The sequence below is a fragment of the Pteropus vampyrus genome, unplaced genomic scaffold, assembly GCF_000151845.1.
Source record: "Pteropus vampyrus isolate Shadow unplaced genomic scaffold, Pvam_2.0 Scaffold11, whole genome shotgun sequence".
In the NCBI taxonomy this organism is placed as follows: Eukaryota; Metazoa; Chordata; class Mammalia; order Chiroptera; family Pteropodidae; genus Pteropus; species Pteropus vampyrus.
Genome location: NW_011888792.1, coordinates 7,468,380 through 7,478,686, shown reverse-complemented (window position 1 = coordinate 7,478,686; position 10,307 = coordinate 7,468,380). Strand labels below are relative to the sequence as shown.

Sequence of the window (10,307 nt, the reverse complement as noted above, 5' to 3'; positions counted from 1 at the left end):
AAAAGGCAAAAGAAGTTTCCAAAGAAATGTGTGCTTTGCATCCTACAATGGGAAAATGTAGCCATTGCCCTTCTTCAGACGAGACATTTCTAATTTGTTCCGTCTGTCAGGAGGGGACTATGAGAGGTTTGGGTGCAAATTCATTATCTCTGGCAACGCAGAACGTAGTGTGGGGACTGAAAAAGACCGTGGCAATGGATGAACAATAGGGCTTCAGTTCATCAGTAACAAAAGCAGTGGGGAAATTGGTTGAGTTTCAGAGCACGTCCTCCTCGGCAGAGGGGGCTGGACTAGACCTTGGACAGCCCCCCCAAAAACTTGCCGAGCCTCGCACACACCACTTCACTCTGCACTCCGAGGCTCAGGGAGCAAGTGCCTGGCATGGGGGGGAAAAGTTGGCTTTTTTTCCTTCCTTCATCTTTTGCGCCCTTCTCTCTCCCCAAAAGGGAAGATATGTTGAAACTATTTTAGACCCAATCAAGCAAGAATCACCGTGTGGAATCGAGCGGCAGTTTTAAATGTGCTAAAGAGAGGGATGATCTGGGGGAAAAAAAAATTTTTGTCTTTTTTTTGAGACGCGGAAAGGAGCCTGTTTGCGTACTGCGGCCGCCCTGTGACTCTGGATCTTGTCTTCTGGCCGGCGCCTCGATTCCTGCCCAATTGGATTCGGGGGCACCACTGCTTAGCGCAGGGAAAACAAGTGAGTATCGTGGCGGCCCGCAGGCGGCAACTCAGCCGGCGGCGCGGGGCCATCACTACCCGGCTGTAGCCCCGCGCCGGCGCTCCTCGCCTCGCCACAAGCTGGTGCCAGCAGAGCCCCGCTGCGGGCCGCTCCGAGGGCCAGTCCCGGTTTTGCTTCAGCTAATTGATCGTGTGTCTCGGATACTTAAACCTGTTGATCTCATGAGTTGTCTGAACCAGGACTGTTAATTATCCAGCGGCTGACCCCCAATTGCAGAGAGAAACCAGGAAAATTTCGTGCTCGAAAGGGGAATTTTTGTATGTAATTTTGCATTGTTGGTGATGAGACTTTTCCCTCTTAAACCTAGAGCCAAATACGGTTGTAGTTTGCATTCCTGGATTCAGGATTCGCATTTAGAATAATTCTTTTAACAACCTCAAAGTTGCAATTACCTGGCAATGATGTGAGGATACGATTGGATTCTGGTGGAAACTTATGTACAGTAGCTAACTAGACCTGGTGAATTTCCACTTCCTTTTTCTCTTTGCTTTTTGGATTCTGGAAGGCGAGAGGCCCCTTTACAGGGTTATCCCAAGTTCAGATTAATCAAAATGCAACCATCACGGTTAGTTATTAGGACTTGGAGCTTCTGGTGTCCTAGACTAGCCGGGTCTTTGTGGTTTGCTTAGAGCCTAGACCCGGCTGAGGGACGCAAGACCTTCCTTCCTTGGCCTGGAATTGTCTGAGGGAACCTGGGGCATTGGGAACCCAGGCAATGTATATGCATTGGAGTCTGCTGCGTTTTCTCTTGCAAATATACCCGTGGTGCTTGAATGGAAGACTGTTTTGGGGGGTCAGGGCAGCAGTGGAATTGTCAGAAGTTAGACCGGAGGCTCTGTCAAATCATGGCCACGGCCGGGGCTCTTTTGGTGCTGTGGCTGCTTTGGGCCCAGAATAGCGGGATCGGATCTAGTTTCCTCCCTCTCCTGATGCCCTCCTCTGCTCGCCACCCTCTTTCCACATCTTGGTACCAGTAATTAAGGCTCTGTCTCGAGAAACAAACTCCTATAGTAGCATAATTGAACCAGTGCAGTACTTTCATTTTGCAAAACCAATAGCCCCACCCTACTACTCCAAAATAACAATAAGCATTTAAAAAAATCATAAAATAAAAGCAACCTATTTTCAGAAGTGTAAGACTTCTTGAATATTGAGTCATGGGGGGATAGGGAAGGGAATTTAAAAATCCACCACTTTACAGCAATCAGGTTTTACATTATTCATTGATTTACTGGAGGAAATAGCCAATCAGGAGCCATAGATGCGAATGCACATCTCACCGTGCTGTGGCCTTACAGTAAACTATTTGCATCTTTCTAATGGATTAGGTATTTATCCAGGGATTCCCATTGTTTGAAAGGCCTGGAAATTCAGCCCCTCAAACATTAGAATAAACGACTTTGTTCCAGTCTTAAAATTCTTACATGGAAGAACTCTCCCTCCTCTTTTGTATGGCATGTTAGAGTGTTCAAATTCCTAATTTTTGTTAAGTCCCTCTTCTTTCCAAGCTAAAAATAAAAGAAGAAAAAAATTAATTTTCAAACCCCTCCAGATTCTGCATATTTTGCATTCCCATTATCATGTGTGTCTCCATTTAAATGTAAATTAGCATATTTAACCCTCTAGGTGCTGAGGCCCAGGACACATTAATCTGGGTTTCCTGGAATCTCTTGGCATTTTAAAGGACCATTGTAATTGTAATATTTTTAATGAAGTCAAATCTTAACATGATTTTATATAAAATATATAAATTTGTTTTCTTACTGTTTTTCAGATGAGTCTACAAAGAAACATAAAATGAATAGACAATCGAACCAACTAAAGGTAATTTTAAAATATACATTTGATAAAATAGAAGTGATGTACAAAATCTAAATAGGATATTATTTACTGAGTGGCAGGCCTGCAGTGTATTGCCTATCTCCCAGTTCATGCAATAGATAAAATTCCAGAGAAATCTAAGTTTTCATATGTGCATTTTTCCCCATAGATAGCCTTTATATATTATGTATCATGGATAATGTAACATAACCTGTAGCTGCCTATAAAAAATAAATTTGGGACACAGAAGAAATAATAGGATGCTTTTATCAGAAAAGTAAGCCAATCAAGTACCTCGCCTGAACTATACAAATCACAGTAAATTAAAAGGCTTTTATATAGAAAATGGTAGTCTTGACTGTATTAGTGGACTGTGGTTTACATGCATGAGAATCATACACACCCAATATTAAAAAGCATTTTGGTGATAGGCCAATTCTTTATATACTCTGCAGTAGTCTAAATAGGATTCAGAGAGGTATTCTAAATATTAGTGGCAAATCTGATGTATCTGCATTTATGGAATAGCGTAATTCTGATCCAACTATGTGGAAAATGATAACTTTTCACTTTTAACTTAAGCAGAGATTGTTTATTCCCAAGAAAACAAGAATGTTTCAATTCATGTTTCAGCCATCTGGAGACCTATAAAAAGATTAGAAAACAAGCATGACAATCACGTTCTAATCTACTGGCCATTAATGAGAATTTATTAGAGAACGAGTAGGCAAGCCATTTGAATTCAGTATATCCTTCAATATGCAGATTTCAAAAAGAGTATTCCGTAGTAGTTCAGCTAAACAGCTTTTTGAAAAGCAAAAATATCTGGAATAAGAACATGTAGGTGTTAATAGTTACTCCTAACAATGTAAGGCACACATTGCTAGGTATCTTTAGAGCACAATTGTTTCAACTTGTCTCACATCGTAGATAATAATACAGTCCTTGTATATGATAAACCATGATATGAACCTTGGCAATATTCAAAATAATCAGGTGCGCAGTGGTAAACCTTGCTATATGTCTTTATTTCTCCATACCTTGAAAAATGATGGAGAGATAAAATATTTAATTGACTATATAGTTAATGAACAGACTGCTCATAATCATTATGTTGGCTATTTTCACTCTTAGGGGCTTTCCTAATGAATCTACAGTATATGTGACAGGCATGGGGGCCAGTCCTGGAGTCAGTTGACATGACTGTGGCATTGCCTTAAACGATGCTGTTTTAAGACAGTATCTTCTATAGCTTCTAATTGTAGAAGCATCTCAAATGTTCAGTGTCTTGGCTTGCATGATAGTTATTTGGGTTCTAAAATGCATTTAATTGTTAAATGTGGAAATATAGCCACATTAATTTGCAAATTCACACAAATATGGGTATGATACACACATAGACATCCATGCATCCATGCATCACATCTGTCTACTTTCACCAACCCCTCCCAGACATATATAATGCAAAAAAGATTCTAAAAATATCTGGCATATCTTGGAGGTTTTGACTTAAGGAATTGAATTCATCCGATCATATGCTTGCTTTATATAGTACATGACAATTCACTAATGATTCTGCTTCTAGGTCTCAAGGCTAAAATACTCTCAATCTTCTAAGGTAGATTAGGGTTATATAATGTCATACGTGGCATGTACCTCAGTGATGTGTTCAATTCTTATCCAGTAGTTTTATGTTGTGACCTCATAGTTCAAGAAGGTACAGTAACTCTATAGCATATATTTCTCTGAATTAATTTGTATTTTGCATGAATATATATATACACACACATATATATATTCATATATAAATGTGTGTGTGTATATATACACACACACATTTATATACACACACACATTTATATATGAATATATATATGTGTGTGCATATATATCTCCCAGTGTAGCCATTTCTGATTGCACTTCTATATTTAAATTCAATAAGAAAAACGGATAAATAATTTCCAGATCACAGTCTTTTATCAATAATCAGGAAAGAATGCTCACCCAAAAAGTAAATTAATAAAATATCTAGAGAAAAGTTGGCATCTGTGTTACTAAATTATCCTGTAATTGGTGTAGTATTGTTTTTACTCTTGTTGGGGTCTTTTCTTAGCAATTCAAGTTTTCTTTACTTGTCAGTGTTTTCAATAGCGTTTACATATGTGTGCTCTGTGTGTAATTTGGTAAGCATATTCACACTCATGTCTTAAATGAATAAATTACTGAATCAATGAAAGAATGTATATTAATTCTGAAAGTGTTTTAGTCATTGGGGAAAATAGTTAACGTATAGAAATAAGAGTATTGTGATAAACTTGTCATGTGTGAAATGAATATGAATACTTATGACATTCGCTTGTAGCATATATTTTAAAGAATAGTAACACCATCGCACATAACTCATAATTTTGGAAAACAAACCATAAAGTTCACCCATGGCGAATATGCATCTTATGTAGGCTGCACCTTACATAGTCTGTTGAGGGGCCTTGGAGTATTAGAACTGTACATATTATAGATGCATTAGACATAGATTACTCATCATGAAGGGGAGAGAAGAAAAGAGCTCTTATAAATGATCATATTCATACTTTGAAAAGTCCTAAGGAAAAGAATGAGGCAAATTAATTAATGAAACAATATTTCCCTCTAGATTGAAGGGTGGGGGTGGGGAAGGGGAAAGTGAGGGTAGAGTAATGCTCTTAACATCCAGGTGTTTTATCTGTCTTTTTCATGAGGTACCAATATTTTTTTTTCATAATTTCATAAGAAAGACTAGTAAATTTTGACCTTCTGTATGAAAATTGATGTTTGAAACTATAGGTAAAGCCTCAGCATTTTTATTATAGCAGAGTTGTGTACAACATTAGAAACTATTGCTGCAATGTTTTCCTGTGCTTCATTCTAAGGCACACATTCTATAGAATCGTTTTTTAAACACCAGAATGAAGTCAGCTTGCTTAGAGCATTCATTTTGAACTTACAGAACAAAATATGCTGCCCTATCGCCATGGTACACAGATAGAAAACATGCCTGAGCTGTGAAGCCATTAAAAACACACTACCAGAGCAAATTGTCAATGTAATCACACATCAACTCACTGCGTAGTACAGAACTGATTCCCAGCCCCAGAAAGCAAGGCCCTGCTTTAAGCAATAGCAAAGTGCCTTCTATCTGTCTGCCCATGCAATCTGCCAGAAGAGAAATTCAGGCAAAGACGTTTTCCAGATCTGAAATCCTTTTATCTGTCCTTAGAGAGAGATTTCTTCCAGTCTTTGGATATTAGAGCGATCTACACTAGCACCAAGGAGGTAAAAGGCCGCGGGTTGCTTTTCCAGGAGCAGTCGGTAATGCTAGCAGCAGAGATGTTGATTGAGAAAATAGGGTTTGTTGCAATGCAGCCGGTGCTGCCGTTGCCGATGCTCGGGCAGTAGGCGTGGGGCAGTCGACTGATCACTGATGCATATCAATAACCATGTACTTGAGATTTCTCATGACATCATCATTACCTTGGTCTCCGGCGGTCTCGAACCTTTGACCTTGCTGGGCTGGTCCGCATTTTGGCAGTGAAAGCCTCTCCAATGATGGCCCTTTTCTCCTTCTTTCAGACCGGGGGCAGCAGCACGCCAGCAAGACGGCATCTTCTTCTCCCCAGCCTAGAAGCCCTGTGAAAATCGAGGATCTTCCCCCTAAAACACACACACACAAGATATGTGCAATCAAGCTGCCACCGCTTGGTTAAAAGCTCATGGTGCCTAACCCAAAAGGATCAGAAGCAGGTCCTTGAATCAGCTGTCACCTCTATAGAATGGGATGGTTTTTTTTTTCTTCCTCTTTAACCTGCGCTGGAAATTGCCGTTGGCTTTATACATCTCTATAGAGAGAGGCTAAAGAGTGTTGCGTGAGAATGAAGCAATTTACAATGCAAATAGAGGCCTCCGAAGGGACGAATGCTGCTGCTCACTCTTAACCGCTGGCTGCACCTTAATAGCTGGTTTTATTTTCTGATATTAATAGATGAATTGTTGGCTAACGCTGCCGGAGATTACTTGCTGAAAGGAAAATAAAAGTTCGGAGTAAACTTTGAAAGCAACAGATCCCGTTTGGATATTTTAGCCGCACACGCAAACAGAAACCAGGTCACATTTACATAAAAGGAGGAATCTTAAGCGCGGCCAGTGTCCTAGAGGACTACTCTTCGGTACTGCCAGAAACAACGGGATCCGGATTCTGGTCAGAGGAGAACAGAGACGTGTGAGGGAAGCGAGTTGTTATCTTTGGTTATCTAGCTGTATGAGTGTATTGGTCTTCATAAAGCTAGATAACCGAAAGTAAAAACTCCTTCAAGATCGCCGGGGAGCGTGTGAGAATGAGACTACAACCAAGAGACAGTAAAAACCAGAAAGGTCAGGAATACTTATTGAATCTAACTTTGTTTTTGTTTTTGTTTTCCTTATGATTAAAGGTGGTGTTAGAGGAAATTAAGTGACATACATATGCCAAAATACAAAGATACGAAATACTTGGAGAGGGGTTGCTACAGCTGCAAAGGAGAATTGTATACTGCTAATGAGTAAAGAGGCGTGTGAAGTTCATCTATACTCTAAGGCAAAAGTTTAAATATGAGGGTTATTTTTCTTAGAAAGCTGTTGTAGAGATGACTGGTACCTAGTTTAAAAAATGATTCCATAATATGTAGGCTTAGGCTGTTTTGAGATCCCTCCCCTGAGAAAATTTAAGATAATGCTTGGAAACTACATATATTTGGGGTGTATGTTAAATTATGTGAAATTAGACTTTCAGAAAAGTTTATACTGGAAGGTTAATAATTCGTATCTACTGAGGACATAGAGCTAGCAGGGGAAATGCAAAAACAAAACAAAACAAAAAGCAAAGGCTGATTTTTATTCTTCTATTCAAAATACAAGGACAGATGCTTCTCTGTTCCAAGAGGGTTTCCTTGAGGAAGCTACTGAAGCAGAAAGACATGATGGAGACGAGATCGCCTCCCCTCTTGTCAAAGTGTTAAAAAAATGTTCTGTCTTACTCTGCGCCTAGCATTGGAAATGAAAGTGACATTTACGCCACAACCCACGTGTGCGCCTCCTCTCTTTTTGTTTAAGGATGATCAGGTCTATCCAGGAAACAGCTCTGGCATCCCAAACTGAAATAATTAGGACGTATATAGACCTGACAAAAATGGAAAGGGGGTGGGGAATCTGAGGGTCTGTCTTGCCTAATTGATTCCGCTAAACGGAATGCAGGAGATGTGAACGGCAGGACGCTCCGATTCCCACGCTCGAGGGCAAGTGGTAAAGCGGGCCGGCAGCCTATGACAGACAGCCCTGTTGGGGGGTGGGAGTATGAAAAAAACATCAAGTGCACACACCATACTCATCTCCATCGCTTAAGAAAGTAGAGGCATTTCCCACCCACAGCCATCTGCAGCCTCCCAAATGAGAGCACCAACTGGTCTATAGCTGCTGCACACTGTCTGTTTCTGTTAATTTTATAACCGCTGTTTAATCTGGCCACAGTTAAGTTTGGCTCCCTTCTTTGGTTGCGATTTTCAGTATTTAAGGAAAGCTGCTAAAAAGCAGTTCGAAGAAAGTCCCATTACTGCCTACTCCTCATGTCAAATTCTCAGTCCATACTTTTGGCCTGTGACCACCTTTTAGCTTTTGTTTTGGGTGAGTTATAATTAAAAATGTAGATCTCTGTATAACAGTCATTACCATCACTTCATCAAGCTGTTTACCTCTTAACATAATATATCTAGGAACTTGGCCTAATTATGCTAGTAGACACACCGAAGTAAAACTCTAAATTCATCAATCTATAGAAAGTTGATTACAGTAACAATATGATAAAAGGTTTTGATATAGTCCCAGCTAGATGTGTTCTAAACAGCCATTTTTATTTAATCTAAAAGTGACTATGCTTAGCAGAAACTTTGGCTCTTTAAAGGTCCCTATAGTAAGCTTTTCATAAAAGTCCTCACATTTTCCCACGTGTCACCAAGCAAACATTTGTACAGGCATTTAAACAAAGGCAAACATTGCAGTAGGAAAATGTCCAAAATGGCCTGTTACCTTCCATGAGGCCTAGATTACTGACGATCCCAAATCCTAAATACGCAGTTTTTCTACAAAAGCTTTACTTCCCTTTGTAGCTTCATCTCTTTTTAAGACTTCAGACTGGAGAAGCCTGTAAAACCACTGATAGTTTCAGTTAGAAACTCTGAGAGACTTTATTAACGTAAATCCTCAATTTGGCTGCTGAACACGTGCCAAAGTTTTACTACTGTAGTGACCGTTGAGAAGACCCTTGTTTATTTACATTTGAAGCACTGTTTGTGCAAACAACCTTTCATTGTTAAGTGCCTGTATTCCTTTCATTTACTTCATGTCCAGGGGTGCTATTTACCTAGACCCATTGTCTACTACAATTAACATTTACATTACAAAGTGTGTGGTTTTCTTTCTCAAGGAGGTTCAATTAAGGCAATAAGATGTTTGCTGGGGAAACCTATTGTTTACTGAAAGCACTCAATGGAGTCAAATTACTGAAGCTTTTGCCTACATCTTGGTCTTTTATGTAAATATGTTAAAAATAACATCTAAGGAAAATAAATAATATTATAATTATGTGTTTGCCATTGTCACATCAACTTGCTTTGTATCATACTAATGTTACATGACTTATCGATCAATAAAAATGCATTTCAATGTTATTATTTTCATTTTATTTTTTGCTGTTCCACTGCTCTTGCTGCAACATGTCCCAATTTTTCTTTTTTCTATTATTACACATCAAACTTTTGACATTTTGTTTTATTTGTGTGTGTTTAAGAGAGGTACTGTATCTGAGCATGGGTCTGAAGGGTGTCTGAGGGAATCTCTACAATGACCTTATAATTAGGTGATATTTCTTTGAAATTTGAAATATTCCAGAGGCATGTACGTTTAAGTCAAAAGAAGTGTAAATATCAGTTAAGTAGTTCTTTGAAAGCTAGTTTTAACATTGGCAGAAACCGGATCAAGTTTATTTAGCATACCACTGCATTGTAAAACAGTTGGAGTGAAGTTGCAGGTTGCGTGAGTATGCATGTTAACTAGTGGGAACCAAGCATAGTCTTTGTGAAAGGGGAGCAGCAGATTGCTTGTGCAAGGCCAATGTTAAAAAGGCAGCTGAATTTAACACCATCTGGAAGAAAAGATCCCTTCACGACTTTCTCACACCGTCAGACAAAACTAGTGTCTCTTGTTCTGAGCCCTTGTCTATGCAACCATACAATACTGAGTCATTATACTTTTGCTGAGAGAAAATTTGAGAACACAATATGGGTAACCAGTGAATGACCAAGTTTCATTGTGCCCGCTTAAGTCGATTGAAATCTACGTCTAGAGCTATGAATGGTCGTATTGTTTTCCTCACCAGGGCTGTACTAAATGTCAGCACAGTGTAAAGAAAAACTTGAAGTCTGCAAATAACTTACCAGATCTCAATTATAATATTTTCCCACACTAGAACTAATATCATTGCGAGGGGCTACATTGCAGAAAAAAAAAAAGAAGCAAAAAAAAAAAAAAAAAAGTTCATTTAGAAGTTATTTTATCCAAACATTTTAATTTTCTGATGGGAACTTCAATTTATGCTGCAGCCTGGGTTGAGAAGTGGAATTCATTACTGGGAAGTTCAAGTTACAAAAATGCTTCTCGTGCAATTAAAATAGAATAAAAC

General features: G+C 39.1%; 1 long non-coding RNA gene across 1 annotated transcript; it reads left to right on the top strand.

The window, feature by feature from the left end:
• The first annotated feature begins 319 nt into the window (after nt 1-319).
• On the top strand, nt 320-9,297 carry LOC105304725. The gene is made up of 3 exons (XR_002777191.1): nt 320-700; nt 2,517-2,566; nt 6,173-9,297. It is a non-coding gene; the product is annotated as an uncharacterized LOC105304725 (long non-coding RNA).
• The last annotated feature ends 1,010 nt before the right edge of the window (nt 9,298-10,307 follow it).